The sequence below is a fragment of the Coturnix japonica genome, chromosome 12 (genome assembly GCF_054131305.1).
Source record: "Coturnix japonica strain WE chromosome 12, WE-NBRP24, whole genome shotgun sequence".
NCBI lineage: Eukaryota > Metazoa > Chordata > Aves > Galliformes > Phasianidae > Coturnix > Coturnix japonica.
Window position 1 is genome coordinate 18366669 of NC_140674.1, and position 20198 is coordinate 18386866.

The 20198-nt window shown below is 38.8% G+C and overlaps 2 protein-coding genes across 3 annotated transcripts in view; one reads left to right on the forward strand and one right to left on the reverse strand.

Moving 5' to 3' along the window:
- NLGN1 (neuroligin 1) overlaps positions 1-20198 on the reverse strand; it is a 431043-nt gene that overhangs the window by 372843 nt on the left and 38002 nt on the right. The gene's annotated exons all lie outside the window — the stretch shown is intronic.
- Positions 15678-20198, forward strand: part of SPATA16 (spermatogenesis associated 16) — a 79509-nt gene continuing 74988 nt past the window's right edge. The window contains exon 1 of the mRNA XM_015871962.3: positions 15678-15720. The gene's annotated coding sequence lies outside the window, so the exon portion shown is untranslated. The remainder of the gene's footprint in view (positions 15721-20198) is intronic.

A 20198-nucleotide genomic window follows, 5' to 3' on the forward strand; every position in this document is an offset into this window, starting at 1 on the left:
AAAGAATGACCAACCACTTTCCACTGCTGTATCCAGTATTTGCACTGTACATTTTATCGTCTGAATGCTTCCCCAAGAACCTTTATGGCTGAATGTTTGGGATCTAGGCCTTGCTTTCTGCACAACTTCAATTGTACAAGAAGATAACTGTGTAACACTGCAGCACCCAGAACAAAAAGATCTCCAAGGAAGTGCTGTATGCTCTGAATATCAGAGAAGAAACAACTTAGAATGATGAGGTCAACAACATGCCCAGCTTCTCATCAAGAAAACACATAACCATTTTTACTACTTCTTGTGAGGTTTGTGAGCCAAATTATAGTTCCTATATTATTGTCAAACACAGTACTCAGGTTTCCAGTTTATTAGTTGTAGGCAGTAATTTTATTTATCTCTTGCAGTTACATGGCATTTTTCCTTCGGCTTCCTCTTCAGCTCAGTGTTTTCTCTTAAATTGTTCATATTTTAGACAAGAAAACAGATTTATTTTCTATGATATGTCTTCAATTGGTGAATATCAGAGAACAAGTAGAAGGCTGCGATATAGGTTTCAGGTTATGTGTAGGAGCCAATTTTCTAGGATTAATGTCTCAATAAAATGGAAGTATAAGTTCAATTTTCTTTTTTTAAAAAAAAAATGTGTACCAGATCACATTGTCTTTCTCCTTCCCAACAAATCTTTTAGTTATTTTACAGACCAGCGAAGTTCTGAGAGTCAGGTCTGTTTCTGTCTCAATCACAACAGGGCAGACTTAATTTTCAAGCTTGTATACATACAGATTTCTTCCAGGAAGATTTATAGCAGTCCAGCTTCAGTCAATACCTTAGTTAAAGAAACAACAGGGCTTTCACACCAGCTGTGTCTGTAAACTACTCCTTACCTCAGTGCTCACATTATTAACTCAATTCATTCTTTTGTCCAGAAATCACCACCTTATTCAGTCTTTATAGATATTCCTCAAACAGAGGACTGAGGGGGAAGCATTCAGCCAAGCCATCTTTTACCTTAGCAGCTTCAATATAAATACTGAAAATTGTTCCCACTGCTTTAAATAGGAAATACCACAGTTCTGCATTTACCAAAAAAAAAAAAAATAATATTCAGGTACAATCTTTGAGGGCTTTTCACCGCATGATTCAAGAATGTGCAAATAATCAGGAAAGAAACTCTTTGTGTCTTTTTCCACTCTTTCCAAGCACCGGGCTATGACAGTCAAAGACTTCTTTAATGAAAAAGCATTATAACATTGGCATGTAATCCAGCACAAATACAGTACTAGAAGGAATGAAGGAGCTTCATACTAATCTTACATGATTCTAAGAAATTCTCCCACACACCTGAGTCATGGTCAAGCTGTTTAGCCTAAATATACTGTAATTAGTGTAAGTAGCACTTAGAAGTGCTCTTTTCAGCCAGGACTCCACCTGTGTATTCTCCCTGTTAGCTCAGGCCCAAATACAAAGAACTATCAATTACTTTTATCTAAATAAAAAACACTTTGTTGCTGAGCAAAGTGAAGTTTGTTCCTGGCTGTCACACTACAAACAAATCAGCAGATGCTGCACCTGTCACTGTTTTGCACATCTCCGTACAAGAACAGGGAGTTGACTTGGTGCAAACGTCCCTGTTGATTGGCTTCTGTCATTGGTGCCTTCTTCACAGTTTATGCTGGTGTACATCAGTTCTCTTGTTTTTGTGCCAGACAATATAGAAATACTCCATAATGTAAATTCTGGCCACAGTCAGGTATATGCAATCTTGTACTGTTTACTTCTTAAAGTTCACAATTCACACAAACATCTTGAAGTATATCAGTATGTATACTTGTTTGTGTATCTGTATGAAGACCACACATTCTATGACAAGCAATAGAGCATAATAGAGGCTCACTGTCTATAAGGTCAAATAATATGAAGTTGGTAAATATTCAAAAGGTTATTGGTAAAGGAAAACTCACCAATATCGATACCTTGGCTGGAAAAGCTGGGGCAACCTCCACCAGGGAGCAATCTCTGAGAGATGCTGCCTCGGTGGTGGTCAGCCCTTAAATGAGGTCTTAGAGGAGGTGGAGTTGAGCTCCACTCCTTCTGGGAGCACAGCTAGATTACTCTCACCTGTGTTCCCACAGCTGACCCAACACTTGCCTCAGCTGATTAATCAGAGGTTCAGCCTGTGATTTCCCATACACTGTCCAATTGCTTTAGTGAAAAGGTCATTAGACATCTAAATAGTAATCATCGGTGCTTATTCACTACCCCCGTGACATCCCTAATAAAAAAAGAAAAAACCTCTTATCATGCCTCTTCAGCAGCATCTTTCATAGACACTGTTACAATAGAAGTAGAAACTCGTATTATATTTATGAAATAAACTATTATACAGTACTTTAGGGGCAAAGGCAGATGCCATCTTTCTCTTGTAAACTTTGGACAAGAAAGTGCAATACCTAGCAGCAAACATATTGACAAATATTGTTAGACTTCTCTGTAAAGAACTATTAATTAAACCCCAGAGCACTGCTATGAGATTAAATAGCTATCACTAAGTTCTGTACTTTTTGAGACAGGAGGAGGCAGCAAGGGACCAAGAGAGTTATTCAGTAGAGATAGTGCATGATGTGCAGGCCACAGTCAGTTCTTTCATAAGAATGAGGTATAACCAATTGCAATGCTTGCTAAGCTGGACTTACCTTTTTTCTATCCCTGAGAAGAGTTAATATCACATTTAATCCTAGAATGTCAAACCAAGGGTTCACTTTTAAACACTCCACTCACTTAAGGGATAGGAAATGGGTTTTGTTTGTTTTGTTGTTTTTTTTTTAAAGTCTTTATGCTTGATATCTCAAATGGCTTTTCCTTCTCCTCTTCCTGAACCTTTAATATAAACTAAAAGTACTTTTAATACTGTTTGTCATGGAAGTAAGCTAAGTTCTCAGTATCTGAACTCCCATCTACTGCTTGACAGTTTACCATTCTGCATTGACTCCAGCTATTACATCCAGTTTAACAGAACACAACTGAGTCTATACAGCATTGAGGCTTGTCATGACTCCATACAGCATAGCACAGTGGGAAATTTGAATTCATTGGGAAAGGGATGAGGATATGTGAAACATAAGTTATGTCTTGAAAGCAGCAGTACCATACTTTTGTATATGACAACACAATCACAATAGCAACTCCTTTCTGCTGTGGAACTGAGGAGTAGGTGTAAATGAATTAATTGCTGTGTACTCCTTCCTCTAACCAGTCTTTCTGCTTTGTCTGTTTTCAGCATAAAACCTGTTTTACCTGTATTTTTCCCAAGGGTGATAAATCTTACCTTGAGGGAGGAGGCAGAAGTCTTTGGAAATAGGTACTCAGGAATGATGCACTCAAAGTGCCTCTGTGCCTTTGGTGAAGTACCAAGAAAATGAACTTCCATGAATATCATAAGAAAACTTATTGATAAGGCATTAGGAGCAATTTTATCTCTCTGTTTTTAGTGAAAAAATATATTACTCCACAAATCACTCCAGAATTCAGTATGTGTTTGATTGCATAAAAGATGGGTGATCAAAATAAACTTTCTATGGTTGTTCCTGCTTGACTTACAATATAAAGAGCAAGGAACCTGATTTTATAGACCTTACAAAATAAAAAGGACTTGAAATCCAATATACAGCTTTTTGTTGTTGTTTGCTTCAATAAATCTGCATTTTATCTCCTTCACAGTGCTCAACTTTATCTTCCAAAAAATGTCCATTTTGAAGATACACTCATCTGATCCACTGTATAATTTGAGAGTTCTACAGGATTTCTGACTCCTATGGAGTAGGAGTAAAAGAATAATATAAAGATTACTGCTTAAAACTAAGTACAGCAGAGTGCATTTGCCCCACCTTCTTGCCTTTCATGATACATAGTGCTTTGGTATACAGCTGCACTGTTAGAAAACGTATAGCCATACTCATATCTGTAACAGAAATATCAATACCCTGCAGGTGTAGATTCATGAGGCAGGCCAGGTGCAGGCAAATATGCTGGGTTCTGAAACTACACATAACTAGTCACTTGTAATTTATAGTTTTGTACTGACTTCTAGTTATGCATCTCTAACTTTCCTCAGATCATAACCCCGGATCATCATACTGCATTTCAGCACTAGGATCTATTATCACAGTTTGTTCCTTCATTAAGGTTACCAATATTCATCTCGGCACTCTTTACTCTAGAATCACCAATTAAATTACTGCTTTAAATGTCTACTGCCACTGACAGGAAGTTCAGTTCACATGCATAGTCCACAGCATAAACTGAAGGTTCTCGCATTGATGTAAAATTACACTACAAATTTCAATGTACTTTTTTCATGCATAAGAAATGGTTGTAAATTGCTGCTTCAGTACAGACCTCCTCATATGGTGGAGAACTTTATTTTTATGCAGTGTGGTTCACAGACCAGTGGCCTAATTTGAAAGATATGGTCCTTTATGACTTCTACTCTCTATCAATATTCCCAGCCTGCTACTAATCCCTGTATTTCTCCAAAAACAGGAAATTGTTGCAGTAGAGCTTTAGTGAGTAGGTGTCCATATTTTGACCAACACTCTGGAAGGAGGAAAGAAGTTGGCATTTACACGCTGCAGTTAAGTTTAAGGGACTAATTATCTATGTTTCCCAATAAAAAAAAAAATACTGTTACTTTACCCATGCTAAGTCTAACTCTCTGCTATAATAAGAATAAGGCCAACCTGAAATGATGGGGATTAATGGCATGAAACTGCATGTGGTTAGAAATGACAGTGCTTCCAACCACACAGTATTCTTTTTATTCTATTTTGATTGTTTTATACTATATCAGAGATTTAAACTGTACTGGAGTGGTTTGTAGTTCTAGCTAAGTTAAGAACTGACATTTTAATGGCACCTTTGGGGGAATTTATATACACGAGTCATGTGACCTTAACCTGATGGTTTAAATGTAGCCCTGAGTAATTCAGCTGACACCCCAGGCAAAAATCATCTCTCTCTTCAGTCTTTGAACCATTAAAATTCAGCTAGACTGTGTAGTTGACAGCTGTTTACTGTAAGGTTACCTCCTGCCTGCCAAATAATAGTGCTCCTATTGGCACCCTTCCACTCTCTTGGTTGAGACTTCCTTATAGTCAGAATGGAGCTAAAATGTTATGTTCCTCAGACTGAAAAGGTGTGTATCCTTAAATAGGCTTAAACAAGATGAAGCTGGTCCATTACATTACTTTGGCTGGCGTGCTTTTTTTAAAGTAAATGTTATTCCAACATTTGACTGCAATATAAACGACAAACTGGAAGCCAGCCTAGTAACACTAGAAGGTCCACAAGAAGATTAAAACAAATGACACGTGCTTCTCCAAGGCCTCCCAGCACACTTTCTTCTTGAAACACCCACACTGCCATGGGAAGAAGACCAGGCTTCCCCCCTTAGTCTCCCCAACAAATGTAAATGAAAATTCTCTCTTGTCATTTTGAATCACTGACTGACAAAAAAGACACATATCAATGAAAAAAACACCACTTTAAGGTCAAGAAGAAGCCAGAAAAATGCACTCAATAAAGCCATGTGCCTTTTTACTATAACAGTGCATTGTTGTGCTTTGTTTTTCCTAACATAGCTATCAAGATTACTGAAATCAGTCGGCATACCAAAAATATTAACCAAAAACAAGAGCAAACCACTGCTTCCTCACTGACTGACCTGCTCTCCCACAGGCCATTGTGTTTTCAATCCTATCACAGAGCACAGATCCACCTCAAAGCAGCCTTCCTCAAAGCCAAAGCACACACTCAAAGCCACAACTATGAACCACTCAAATAAATCACATCTCACTCCTCAGCTGCTGTACCTCTAGATTGCATAAAAGGGAACAAAACAGAAATGCATTCTTCTTAGCATGGTTAAAAAGAAAAAAAGAAACACCTACTCACCCCCTTCCTAAAGTGCAGACATTTGGTCCCAACCTCCAGCAAGAAAAGTTGCTCCTACCACAGGCATCATCCACCACCACTCCCTTTATTGGTCTCTGTTAATCAGCACTAATGTGCTCCTCCTGCACCTGCCTCCCTTGGTCTCCAGCTCTGTGTAGGAGACCCCAAGTCCTGGTTCTATGTGGGATTTGGCTGTAGTGCAGTAAGGAGCAACTGCTGTGTGGGTGTGTTGGGAACTGACTGGGAGGCAGCTGAGTGCTTGCCGATACTGGTAGTTTTCAAGTCACACAATACCTACAAAAATCTTATCTACGTGCTTTGAACAGCACCAAACGTCAGCAAAAACAGAATGCAATTAAGATACACTTAGTGAATGCAGAAGACCTTTCCCTGGGTGTGCTATTAGGGAAGTATTTCTACTATAAATCAAGCTGCAAAGCGGATGTTTGTGCAGCCTGCCGTGCAGACCTGCAGCCGAGGCCTCGTGCTGGGGGAGCTGCCCTCTGCCTGTTGTCCTGCATCTTGCTAGTCCGGGTTACTTCCCTCATTCTTGTCAGCATCCACTAGTGGCCCACTCCTCTGTTCCCAAGACAGGCCATCCTCAGCCTTCATGGGCATTACGACCAACTGTGATTCCCCCTTATTTTACTTGTACTCATTATTTGTCATTTCCTCCTTGACTTTTGTGTTGTTGGTTCCTCTGTTTTCTGCAACTAAGATGGATGTTGAATCCTTTGCAAATGGGACTGTTCAACAGATGGTTGTGCAGTTCATGCTCTATTGAATTGATTGTTTGGTCTTTTTATAATTAGATTTTTCTCATGCTTTGTATTATTTTAATAAATCCTTATTAATGGATGGGTCTAAATAAATAAGGCTTCCCTCAAGTGTGACTACTTAAAACAGTTAAAAGCACGCCTTCTTGTATAACAGTATCTAAAACCATTTTGGCCTGAAATAGTATCTTCAGTCTGTGCGTGTTCACAAAATTGCTTTGGATGCCATTATTTTTAAACATTTAATTAATTTTCTCCAAAATAAGACTATTTACTTCCTCTAATGAGAATTATAAAACCTGTCAGGTCTGAGACTTCTATCTTTAGTCATTTTTTGGAATTACGCAAGGCCAGAATTTAGAATAGAACATATGGAGGCTCCTCGACTCCGTTGGAAAATGGCAGAACTAATTCCATAGAAAGATTTCGCAGAAAGAGCTGACTTTGAAGCCAAGTGGATCATGGAAAATTTTAGCAAAAAGTGTATTTTGAGAAGGTATGAGTTGCTTGAAATGCTGTGTTGCATCTTAAACTTAACTTCAGCATTTGTTATCAAGAACACTATAATAACATTATAATTATCTGTAATGTCAGAGAATTTTCTGTTCATCCTACTTAAAGGTAATGCAGTGTGAGTCACTAAAAATTATGAAACTGAATTGCCATTTTAATTTCAGGATATCATTACCCCTACTTGCACAACCTAGATAAACCTGGCTGGGAAGTAAGTTTTCTTATATATATATGTATATATATATGTGTGTGTGTGTGTGTGTGTGTGTGTGTTTATATATACACGTACATATTTACACAGACGGTTAGAAAAAACAGACTCAAATAATTAGAATCTCCTGTTTTTCAGCTGATCTTTTGGGTAGTGCAGTGCTGGACACCGAGACAAAGTTACCCTGCAATGCTTCCCTCCCCATCTGTTATTTCTCTCTCTGCTTCTTGGCAGTTTTTTCAGCTGACAACTCTGCGGTGAAGGTCTGAATCCAGCGATCTGAGTGGGTGATATCTATCAATCTTGTGCCACACGTGTGCAATATTGCTAGGCAACAGGTAGCAGCATGACACCCACATCCTGCAATTTCCTTTTGGTGACTGAGACTTTTACTATATTAATTACACTGAACTTTACTTCATGCATTTCAGGCATTAACTTCTACGGAAAATATTTTAAATTCTTTCTGTTGCATATTGAATGAAACATTGGCAACTGATAAAGTCGTCGTTTTAACAATTGCTGCATATGAATATGGGGCACGAAGCTTTCTAAAATTGCAGATAAGTGGGATATCAGATTATTTTACATTGAAGACAGCTATTCTACAAGGAAAAAAAAAAACAAAAATGAAAGGACTTCAAAACATAACAGACATAAAATACTAAGTGAGGAGCTAACTAGGGAGGAACTTCCTTTTTTTCCTCTTCCTTGCTTTCTCTATTCTATTTGTGTGGATTTTTGTTGTTGTTGTTGGTTTCTCTTTCTTAGTGGTTAGGTTGCCACAGAGAGACTAAGCTGCAGATTTATTTTCATGCCCCAACACAAACACTTTGTGTGACCACAAGCAGATGCTTGCGTTAGCCACTAACGAGTAATAGTAAGTTCAGCTTTCGTTCACACCCTCCGAGAAACCCACCAAATCAAATTAACAGCAGCAGCAGCTTCATATTCAACTTTTCACATGCATGTAGAACATTATTCAGGGCAACGTTCAACTACAACCTCAACTGTTTTTGCAGAAGGAGAAGGCTCATCGGAGGTGTGTTCAAATGATCACAGGTGATCATGAGTAATCAAATTAGTACCACTTGCAGAACCATTGCTAGTGGTTTCTATGCCTCAACTGAAGAGCAGTAATTCAGTAAGCCATTATCGTTTATGAAAACTTGTATATTGCCTTAGTCTACTTGAGATTAGGCTTCTCAGCAGTATCACTTTATTTCAGACAATAGCTGCTAATCACCTGTGTGGGCAGGTACACCTGTAACTAGCAGGTTAAGTTTTGCTATGCTAAAATGAATGAAAAGAGGTGAGAACCATCCAAATATTTGCATAATTTTTGGTCAACAAGACTAGTACACTTATATGCCGCATTTTGTAATGCAACTATTGTTAGAAATGAAGTCTCATCTAAGTGTATCCATGGGATACCGAGTCTCAGCATCGTTCCTGGTACAGGAATGACCAGCAGTGACAAGACTATCTGAAAGATACTTCCTGCTGTAACTCACCACGTTTTATGGTCAGGCTACATCTGTGGCTGCAGTGTGCTTTCTGTATTGAGATTTGATCTAATTCCTGAAGGGAAATAACTTCAGGAATTAGAGATGCATAATTTATTCTTTTCTCCTGCAGCTGCCCTCTTCTGACAGTTGCTCAACACTGCAAAGGGAAACAAATTCCAAAGCTGAGCAATAGACCTAAAACAGATAGCAAGCTGTGAGGTATATCAGAAAGAAAACAGGGAAACAGTTGCTTCAGAAGGCTTTTTTCCTCTCCATTTAGACCTAAAAATCAATGCTAGACTAGTACCATATGGGAAGCTTTGTTTAACGGCATTAGGTTTTGGAACATGTGCTGGATCCAGAAGTAAAGTCCACATGGACATGCTGTCCACCATCTTAGAACAGTGGGTCATGAATCAGTCTGTATTTCCTTTGCTAGAAGGCACCCTGAACAAGGTGTTGTGTGAGGAACCTGTTACACATCCAGCTGTGATTAATGAGGTTGGAGAACAAGCTTTTTGGATACCAGAGGCGCTTGCTGAACTCTGAATCCCACCAGCCTGGGGGAAAAATGCAGGCTGACAAACAAACATAAAAATGTGGATGAGTTTTTGATTAAGGTCCCCATTGCTGCATGTTTTTGTGCCAGACATAAGCCCAGTAAGAGCAGAAAAGCCTACCATGCCTGTAAATATCTGTTAGTACATAAATAGGAGTGTGACTTAGAGAGTCAGAACTCATCACTGGAAAAGACTGCTGTTTAAGCAATGAAGTGGGTTTGGTTGCTGTTAGTATTTGGGTTTTTGTAATTTCTGTTAAGAATTTAGCAAGCAACATCAAAAGTATCAGCTTGGGAAAATCATAAGCAGGAATATGATTAATATAGTTGGAGATGTATTTGTAGAAGATGCAGAACTTGCTGTGGGAATTGATAATTTAATTAAATTCTGATTTACAAGATTCATATACGTAATATTCTAAGTACTATATTAAAAATACTTAGTTTTAATAACTTAATTTTTCATAGGACATTGTTTTCTATACAAGTGAACAACTGGTTATTTGTAAGGCACAGCTTTGATTGCCTGTAAAAATAAGAACCTCGTTGTATGGTGAAATAACTTTCAAATACAGCTAAACAAAACAATCCGCAGATACATAAGTACATAAAATCCCCAGGGGAAAAACTATACACCATACTTGGGAATTTCATTCGGAACCTCACAAATCACATGAAGCCTTGAATATCAGCAGCTTAAACAGAAAGGAAAAAAAAAAACAAAACAGTCATTAACTATTTATAATACAAATTTCTTGTTAACTTTCAGTTTTGCACCAAGATTTAATGCAACTGGCATGATGCTTTCAAGTAAAGCCTCGCTCACCTCTCTAGGCTAAAGTGCTGGATTCATCATTTCCATAGATCAGCTGTTGTTCTGTGGCAGTCAATGAAATTACACCACTGACAGTAGAAGAATCAGACCCCCATTTATTAAGTGGAATAGAAATATTTCTTTATAGGTCCGTGAGACACTTAATACACGTTTGGATATACCTGATATGCAGTGAAAGCCAGTTTTCTCCTACAATGCGTAATTTAAAATGTATATGCCCTAGCTATCTATAAAATCTAACCTAAAACAAGTTTGCTGTATTTGTGGATACTGTTAAGGTCAAAAGGATTTTATAGACTTTTTTTTTCTTATTTAAACAGTACTTTAGTGATCCAATTCTGCAGACTGTTAAGACTCTGTAGCTACCTGCAACTAAGCAAAACACAATTTACAACAAATACAGCGGCAGAGAATCATAAATCTGAGTATACAGGAGTTTAAGGTTTGAGTATCTAAGAACAAGAATTCTTTGGCAGGAGAGACAATATTTGTCTAGGTTTTCTATACACAGCCAAGATTATTCCCCTTCCAGTTGCCTCTGGAAACCATGAAGAATGTTATATGAGCCACCGATTGGAAATGAGTAATAATATTTATTATAACCTTTCGGAACCACTTCCAACCAAAGTGGTGCCCCCACAGAACCCCAGCTGATGGTTTCAGTGTCAGGAAAGGAAGAGGTGTGAAGCATGTATACCACGCCATCACACATTCAGGGAAACACTTCTGCACTGAATCATGCAGCAGAGTACCAGGAGGCAGCCATGGAGGAGGCTCACCCTGGGATGCTACTGCCATGAAATAACTTCAGCATGCTGTAAACCTACCAGTAACAGGAAGCAAAGAGATCAGGAATAGGTCCCGAATAGATTTCTTACGTGAATATGTATTTTGGCACTGAGAATGCAGCTCGGCTTACTACTGCCCTATGTGTTTTCCTGCACTTCACTCCTCATGAGAGTGGATAAAGAGTGCAACCAGATTGCAGAGGTGACATTTTGCTTGTGCATAGGGCAGCTGACAATGAAAAAGGCAATAAAATTCTGTGCTGAGCATATGTGGATTTTTTCCTGGTGTTGTATTGTTGGTTCAGCTTCACAGAGTGATGACTTTCTCTTTGTTTTCAAAAAGCTAGAATTATATTGGAGCTATTTGGGCTTTGCATTTCCTCAGTGCATATATGCAAGCACGGATAATATAAGTAGAAGACAATGAAAAGAATAGCACAGCTTGATTTCTTATTTCTTTTGCTGAATTGTTTGAAGCTGTGTTCTTGAAGGAAGATGTGTTTCTAATAGTTCCAGTTGGAATACACAAAGATAATGATGTAAATTGCTAATACACAAAACAGATTTCCTACGACAAGAAGCCTTAGACAATAAGCATATAATGAGTGCACAGGTAATTTGTCACTGAAAGCTAACAGTTCCAGAATCCTTGACTTAAGCATGGCATTTTTTTTTTTTGTCAAGATAGCCAAAACCATCATGAGTACATAAATTAATAAAGGGCATAATGGCAATAGCAATATGTCCAGAAAACTGTTCAGACTCATGAATGCAAACTACAGTAAGATCAGCCAAGGTTATCAACAGATATTCCTTGTCCCACGTGCCACAGATTGATTGTACTGTAATTAATTCAGCTGAAAAGTCTTTCTGTGAGAACTGTGTCTTCAGCACAATTTCAAGCTTGGTTTCAAATACCAGAAATCATTTCAGATTTCTTAAAACATCCAAGAAAAATGTGAAACTCTGCAATTAGTGTATGCCAAAAAGTACTTATAAAAATTGCATTTAAATAGCATTAAAAGAGAGAATATAAAAATATTCTTACAGCAGTTTTGATTAAAACTAGACCTCTGCGGTTCAAAGATTTATGCATGCATAACAGAAAAGCTTAGGCCCATATTCACTAAGATATTTGCCCTAAGCCATACTGCAAGTTCAGAGGTACAACAGAAATTTGAACTTGGATTTCTGCACAAACCACAGTAGTATTTATCCAGTTAGCCATCCATAATGTGAACAAATAAGAAAATCAATATTTCCCAAGATATTTTACACCTCATCTTCCGTGTTTTTATGGCACAGCAGACCAAAGATGTACTATGTTCTTGTTGTGAGGAAAGATGTTTTTAGTTATTTAAAGTTTGAGATCCATTTAAAAATGAATTTGATTAAAGTCAGATACTCACAGGCATGGAATTATGATATAAATAAAACAGAACATACTTTAATGTAATATACCACTTCATTTTGCTGAGATATTTGCAGAAAGAACACATTGAAATCTGTTTCCAAAGTACTCTAAACCTAATTCTGGACAGTACAGCCTGGGACAAAATGCGGTATGTTAGAAATTATGGTTCTGGTTTTCAGAGGTATTGGCCTCCAAAGCCTATATTTAACTTCAGGCAGAATTGTGTTCGGTGTGTCTGAAAATCATGTCCTAAATTAAAAATAAGTGTTTTTTACCTGGGTAGCATCCCTCCAAGTACCACCCACAAATTATATGGTGAGAATTCCTCCCATAGGAAAACTGTCTTTTGGATAATTTTAAGATAAAAGCACAGGCCAATGTCAGCCCTCTTACAAGCTGCATACTAATGCAAGGAGGGGAAGGAAGGATTTATTTGGAATCTTCTAATTGACCTCAGTGGAATTGGGCCTGGAACCATTAAAACATTTATGAAAAGCAGTTATGGAGCATGAATAGTACTCAATCTAAAACATTAATGTCTAGGTAATATTAAAAGTAATTTGTTTAAAAATAGCAGGGTGGGGAGGAGCAGGAATCCAGCTGTATTAAGGACTAAATTCCTCCAACTTTTTGCTGCTCTTTTTTATCATTATTTTTTAAGCAGTTGCAGGGACAGAAGTTGGTGTTTCTCGTCATTTTCAGGAATGACATGAGCAGTTAAAAGCATTAAAACAAATGTGTCTCCAAAATTGATGCGGTTTGCAGCGAGAGTGGCATATTGAAAGCCACGGGTATGTTCAGAAGAGGGGCATCCAGAAATGTCACAAAATGTTCACCACCACCTCATCGTGACAGAAACCTTTTCTTAATGCTGTGATAGATGCTCTGAAGACAGGGCTTACTCTGAGCTGTTGGATAAGGGAACATGCAAATCCACCAATAATACAAGTGCCAGTGTTTTATGAAGGGCATGGATACCAAAGGGGTAGCTGCCTCCCTAAGGCTGTAATAGTAACTGTGTAACTCCACAGTGTCTGGAGTATGAGCCTCTGTTCATTAATCTTTATAAGAGAGGGGATTTACCTCCAATAAAGGCCTCTTATGGCAGCTTTTCAGCCAGCTCCTCATCCAAAGAGAAGCTGTCTTTAGTGTATGATCTGAATTTAACAAGCACCTGCATGAAAATTGCCTTGCAAAAGTTAGCCCAGTCAGCAAGGTGAAATTGCAAGTTACAAAGAGAATCAGATTGGCACAAACTGCCTGTGTCCTCCTCCCTGCCCGGTACATCTTCCCCACAGCTCCCACAGCACTGATTTCTCCTCTGGTCCCCTATGATTTATGTCTAAAATCTCCCAATATGTACGATGGTCACATGCACCTTTACCTTTGAGCACATGAATGTCACGTCATCTCTGCAGTCACAAGAGCCTCGTAGTTGTCCTAGAACTATATATATAAAAAACCAAACTTTAACTTAATTATGTAGCAGCCTACCTTTTGACCGGAAAAGATCTGCAAGAGTATGTGATGCCAATGCTTATTTTCTCTTATATTCTTGTTGAGACGCAGCAGCAATGTGACTGAGTCATCTCACCATGAGCCATAAATGCTCTGTCTGGAGGCTGCCTGTGCCCGAAGGCAAGTCCTCACTCCCATCCTGGCCACTCACCAGAGCCTGCCCTTGCCTACCTTTGGCTACATGCAATTTCCCATTAAATTATTGGAGGCAACCTGTTTTTTAGATGAAAGGCCAAGCATTTCAATTTGAACTTCTTATTTCACTGTCTCCTGAAAGTTGCAGTCTGACCACTGCCATGTCTTTGGGTCTCATTCGCTCTCCCTGCTCAGGCTATGTCTGCAGCCTCTTTCTCGGGCAAAGACCATTTTAGTCAAATACAACTACTTTATTTTCTTGTTTATTTTTCAGAAAGAAGGAAAAAAAATGATGTGTTTTTATAGCAAAGGAACAAAACATTCACTAAAAAATCACTTACAAACATTTCTCAAGTAGGTTTACTTTCTATTTTTTTTTAAGATCTGTCCCCAGTAACGAATCTTTGATGCAGTCAGCAAGACTTTTCTTCTGCCTAGAAGTCCTACTGATATATAGCCAAAGAGAGAGCGGAGAAGAAATCCACTCTTGTATGTCACTGGACTCTCAATCTATTTTATGAGCCTTAAACACTAAAACTCCTTGCACAGTAGGAATTTTGGATCTTGAAACTCCATTTTTTTTCTCCTTATGTGGCTTTTCTACACCTGAAGTTTTACTTTTCATGAGTATTTTTAACCAACAGAAATCTTTTTAGACTCTTACATCTTCCCATTGTCAAGGAAGAAAGAAGCAATCCTGTGAATCAGATCCCATGTGCATAATCACACAACTGCGCGAACTAATCACTTCCATAAAAAGCATTCGGTTCAAACATTGCTGTATAGGGAATGCTTAGCCTTAAAATTATGCTGTTTGGACTAGCAATGTTGAATACATCTTATGAGCAATCCATCTGCATCAGTACTTCTTTTTTTTCTACTTAAATCAAGGTGTATGGCCAACCTGATGATATCTATATTAAGCCTGCTGAATACTTCACCTTTTGCCATGTTTACTTCTCTTATTATTTCATATTTCTTTTATACTAAGATGCACATAGTTAAAATATATATTTCAACTGATCAGATCTAGATTGTTTATAGTAGCAGTAAGCTCAACCAAGTTCATGATGGACTTCAAATTTGTTACTCAGCATACTGCCATTACCCATATGAAACAATGTAAGGCTGAAGGGCTGAAATTTCTGCTTAGCCCAGGAGGGCTGATTTCCAGCACAAATTTGCCACCCATATTTTTACTATCTGTATCATGTCCAGGCCTGGTGGCTCACCATGCGGATGGAAAGGAGTTGCAGGCATTGGAGTTAATGGGGATGAAGGGTGGGGGGCACATTGGCATTCCTGGGACATGGGCAACTGCAGAAGTTGGGAATGGGAGGAACAGAGGGGGATTTAGGGGACACCAGGTGGTGAGGATGGAAATATTGGGCACTCTAGGAACTGAAGACTTGGATAGGTGGGAATCAGTGGTTGCTAGGGACATCAGTGTTGCCAGGGTGGAATGTTGTCTTTTGAAGCAGGCATTCAGTTGTTGATGACAGCTGGAGGTCTGCCTGGTAAGTGAGAAAGCTGCCTGCTTCTGTGCTGGGGCCAAGAGGGGTTCTTGTGGGGCCTGGGTTAACCTGTCTGTAACTTCTCTCTTTGAAGAATAACAGGGTATTAATAGATTGCAAGGGAATGGAGAAGGTGCCTGGCTGGTACAGAAGGAACCCAAATCTCCCCATCTGTTACCTTCAGTCTTAATGTAGTGGACATTAACAAGAGAACTGCATTTCTTTTTCTTTACCTCACTCAAATTTACAGTCCAGACTCAGCACTTTTCATAGACCACAATGATTTTCTCCCAAGCATCTCCTCTCCTATCTGCCCCAAATCCCTTCTCTCCTTCCATCACCTAACATCAAACTCTTTACATCTCAGCCCTCTCTACCAAGGATGTCATTTGGCAATACTGATCTTTTTAGGCACCTGTATCAATCACTCTTTTGTCTCTCTCCCTCCAGAGCTTTTTTTTAACTCATCTCCATTAGTCATTTAGGTTTAAAATAGTCAGCCTTGAAGATCTAGGTAGAGAAGGGCCTTCTCCTTTACTATTTCACTTTTGCTTCCACTATGTAAGTTCCTTTCATTCCTATTTCATTCAGACTGCCAAAAGGAGGACAAAAAAAACCCCTTAATTATTGTTTATCAGGAGCTGCCTGGATTCTGTCTCCAAATAACTGCATCATGAACAAGTCCCCAAACAGACACCAGGAAAATTCACACAAGAGAGAGACAATGAACGATGCAGCCGCCTGGGAAAGTTTTGCTCAGAGCTTGCACGTTGTTAGACAACAGACAGCCCAGCTCTGAGGGCCCAGGAAACTCAGTTTCATCAGTTCTGCTTTTGGGCTTAAGCTATTTTAAGAATAATAATTAAAAAAGCCTGGTTTGAGAGTAAAATTATTCATTTACCAGCAAAACAACATTTTGTTGAAGCCTCCTTCTGGCCATGGGATTCTTTACTCCTCAGCACCTGAACAGGGAGGTGGCCACTGAGAAGGGCTCGGTATCTGTGAGGTTTGTCATCGCCTACTCTGTTCTGAAACGCCTCTTGAACCCACACAATGTCCCAGATTGACAGCATGACTCCCGCATGTCTTCCTCCATCAGCTCTATCTTCTGGTCTGCAGTTGTAAGGTTTATTTCTTTGATGTAGGCGTTGCAGAGACTTACATTATAATGCATTTTTAAAAGCATTTGCAGAATTTCTTTGAGGATAAGGTCAACAAGTAGCTCTGATTTATGAGTGTTCAGCACTTTAGTGCCTTGACAAGTAACGACCTTACTCAAAATCCTTTTGTGCTTTACGTTTCTTTTCTTTAATTATGTGCATCAGCAGAGTTTGGGTGCCAATAAGCACAAGATCACTCCTCCAGTGGGCCTCTCAGCAACCTGAGATGCAGCACCCTACTGCTAAGGATATTTCTTTCCTCTGGTTGGTCTCTTTAAAAGCATCTTGTACAATGAATATGTAGCAGTATAACAGGACCCTGATCTCAGACGGCACTATTTGATTTTATTTTAATGACAGCAATATACGTACTAAGCACAAACACTGTGTTCAACGTAGAAATACATTTAATACATTTAACTGGATTTTGAGATGTGCTGACCATGAACAGATACTCATTCTTACACAGATCAGAAATGGCACCTCAGATGGTACTTTGGAAGATGATGTAATACCTGTCATCCTTATACCAGGCTAAGGAAGAGAAGAAGCATTAGGTATCCTCTCCAGCCCTGTGAAAAGAATTTTTTTCATATACTTGGATTTTATTTCATTATGTTTCTACTTCTTCATTTAATTTAATCATATGTCCCAAATCTATTTATCCAAATGCATCTGTTTTATACTTGGGGAAACACAATCTGAAAAGAAAATGTAACTTTTTTCCAGTAAAGTTTAAAGAATGAAAGGCAACTAATTTTAACATATTGCCACTTAATGTCATCTTGTTTGCTAATAAAATACATGGTAGAGCATTTTCAGTAATCACTTTGTGAAAGAAAACAGAGCTTTCCTGAGCTAATGAATGGAGATATGGTTATTAATTTATAGGATGTTCATCATTCTAATTCCTTTGTGTTTCACAAATATTAGTAAGTTGATCCATGCACCACTGAAGAGAAGTGAAGTCTTATTAGCTCTGTGAAACACAGAAGTCACATGGCTTGCCTATACTTACCAGAAAGATGCATGTAAAGTATAATTAGAATGGGGAAAAATATTGCTCTTATTACAGTATCTGAACAATAAAATCTTCTTTCTCACATTCAATATTGCCATCCTTAAACATTAAACATCCTCAGGCAGGCAACCAGAACATCTCACCAAATGGAAATGATTTTCATTTTTTCACAAAGATGCTCTTCTTTCTTCTCTTTTGTTTCCTGAGCCTCTACATGATATTTGAGTTATACTTCCTAGTTTCTTCCTGCAGCCGCAAGGGCTAGCACCATTATTTTAAAATAAACATTCAGGTTGTCATCTAATTGCACGCCTTCTAGAAGGCAAGCTGTAAACAGCATGCTAAATAGGATGAGGTCTGCTGCATTTCAAGGTGCCCATGCTGTTCATTCTGTAGTTGCACTACTTACAGGTATTATAATACCATAATATGTTACAGTAAGATCCGATAAATGAAGCATTTTCTTAGATATGTTCCCTTTGCTGTGCCTGCTCCTTATAAAATTTTTATTTTTTCGGTGCAGGTTGGTAGTTTGGCCAGGATACCCATATCTAGGCTTGCAAAATTAAGAAATATGGATGAAACATTGTGGTAACATTATTCAGATGTAACCACTGACAAATCTTTTACGAGCAATTACTGGACAGATCTAAGAGCGAGTCCTTCAAAGCATTTGCATAGGTTTATCCTTGCTCCAACAAAGTCAGTGGAGCTTTTAACAGTGGATGGAAAGGGTAAGATAGGCCAGCAAATGGGAAACTCCACCTACTATTGCTGTTTTAAAAGAGTACACCAAAAACCTGAGATAAGGAAAACTTTTTTGATAAAAAGTCTATTATAGTAAAGGCAGTGAGGCAATGGCACAGGTTGCTAAAGGACTTGGTGGGTGCCCCATCACTAGAGATGCCTGTGGTCAGGCTGTGTGGGGCTCTGAGCATCTGATGGAGCTGTGGGCACCCCTGTTCACTGCATGGAAGTAGGGCCAGATGACTCTATGGCTCCATGAAAATTCAGTATAAACTTGACTGCTACATTCTGCATTTCCTCATTACAGTGTAAGCCCCAGCCCTGTAAGTGCTTGTTTGTACATTTGATGTTATGCAACTCTTTGGGACTACTCACTTCCACCACATTTAGATGCTGCACATGTGTGTTTGCATGACCATGACCACGAAGACTCGCTCAATGTAATAACTACCAGTTGAAAAAGAAAATAAAAATCAACCCTAATTGTGCCCATTTAAACACTGAGAAATGGTTTAAGTATGGCATTTCAGAATATAAATGTTATAAAAACTCTGAACATTTTAGGATCCTCTGTAACAAGGCTATTACAGAGCATCACTCTGACTGACGTTGGAACTAATGCAGCTGCAAGAGCAGCTGCAGCAGGAATCCACAGAAGCCAGCATACAAAGCAGGCCCTGCTCAAAGTCCCTGGCTTTAGCTTTCAGCTTTTTTCCCATTTATTTATTAGCTGAATTCCAGCATCTTCTTCAATGATGCCTTGCCGTGATTAACTGAGGGTCAAAGCTTGAAATGAAAAACTCAGAGTTTACTGTCTTCTGCAAGCCAGAGTCACTCTGACAGCAGCAAGTGCTGCTTCTTCAAAGTGAACAATTCAGGGTTGTTCACCAATGAGATGATAGCGGTCAGGGAAAAAAAAAATGCTCCAAGGAGGAGGAAAGATACTTTGCAGCGAGGGATACAGGTCATCCTTGTGCTTTGTGTATTTAAGGTGACATTTATGCCTCTGGGCATGAACAGTAAAAGATGATAAGAAGAAGCCAAATCTGCATGTACAGCAGCCTATTAATGCAATGATTTGGGTGTGTGGCCAGGAGGTACCTGTACTCATGACACACAGCAATTGGAAAGCCCTGCAAAAAAATGTTGGAGCAAACAGAACGTGTTGGGAGATCCCAGCTAATAGCAAAGATCACACCATGATGTCTGCATCTCAAAATCAGCTGAAGAAAGGGAACAGATGAAGTTCCAACTAATGTAACACCTTATTACAAGTTAAAATTCAGATTGCAGTGCCTTGCATCCATTGGAGCTTGCGGAATTATCTCACTAAGGCATTAGAGTGATGTAACTTAAAGGTTACAAAAGCAGGGACAACAGAATCAGTATCAGACTGTGATGATGTTGGCTTCAGTCCAGGTGCAGTTTATAGGAAATAAAGCCTATAACCAACCACGCTCTTAATAGGATAAACGGAAATACATCAGTATGAACTGCTGCATCAGATTGCTTTGTATCCCAGTGACCCACGACTGCTACTAGGTTTCCCTTGG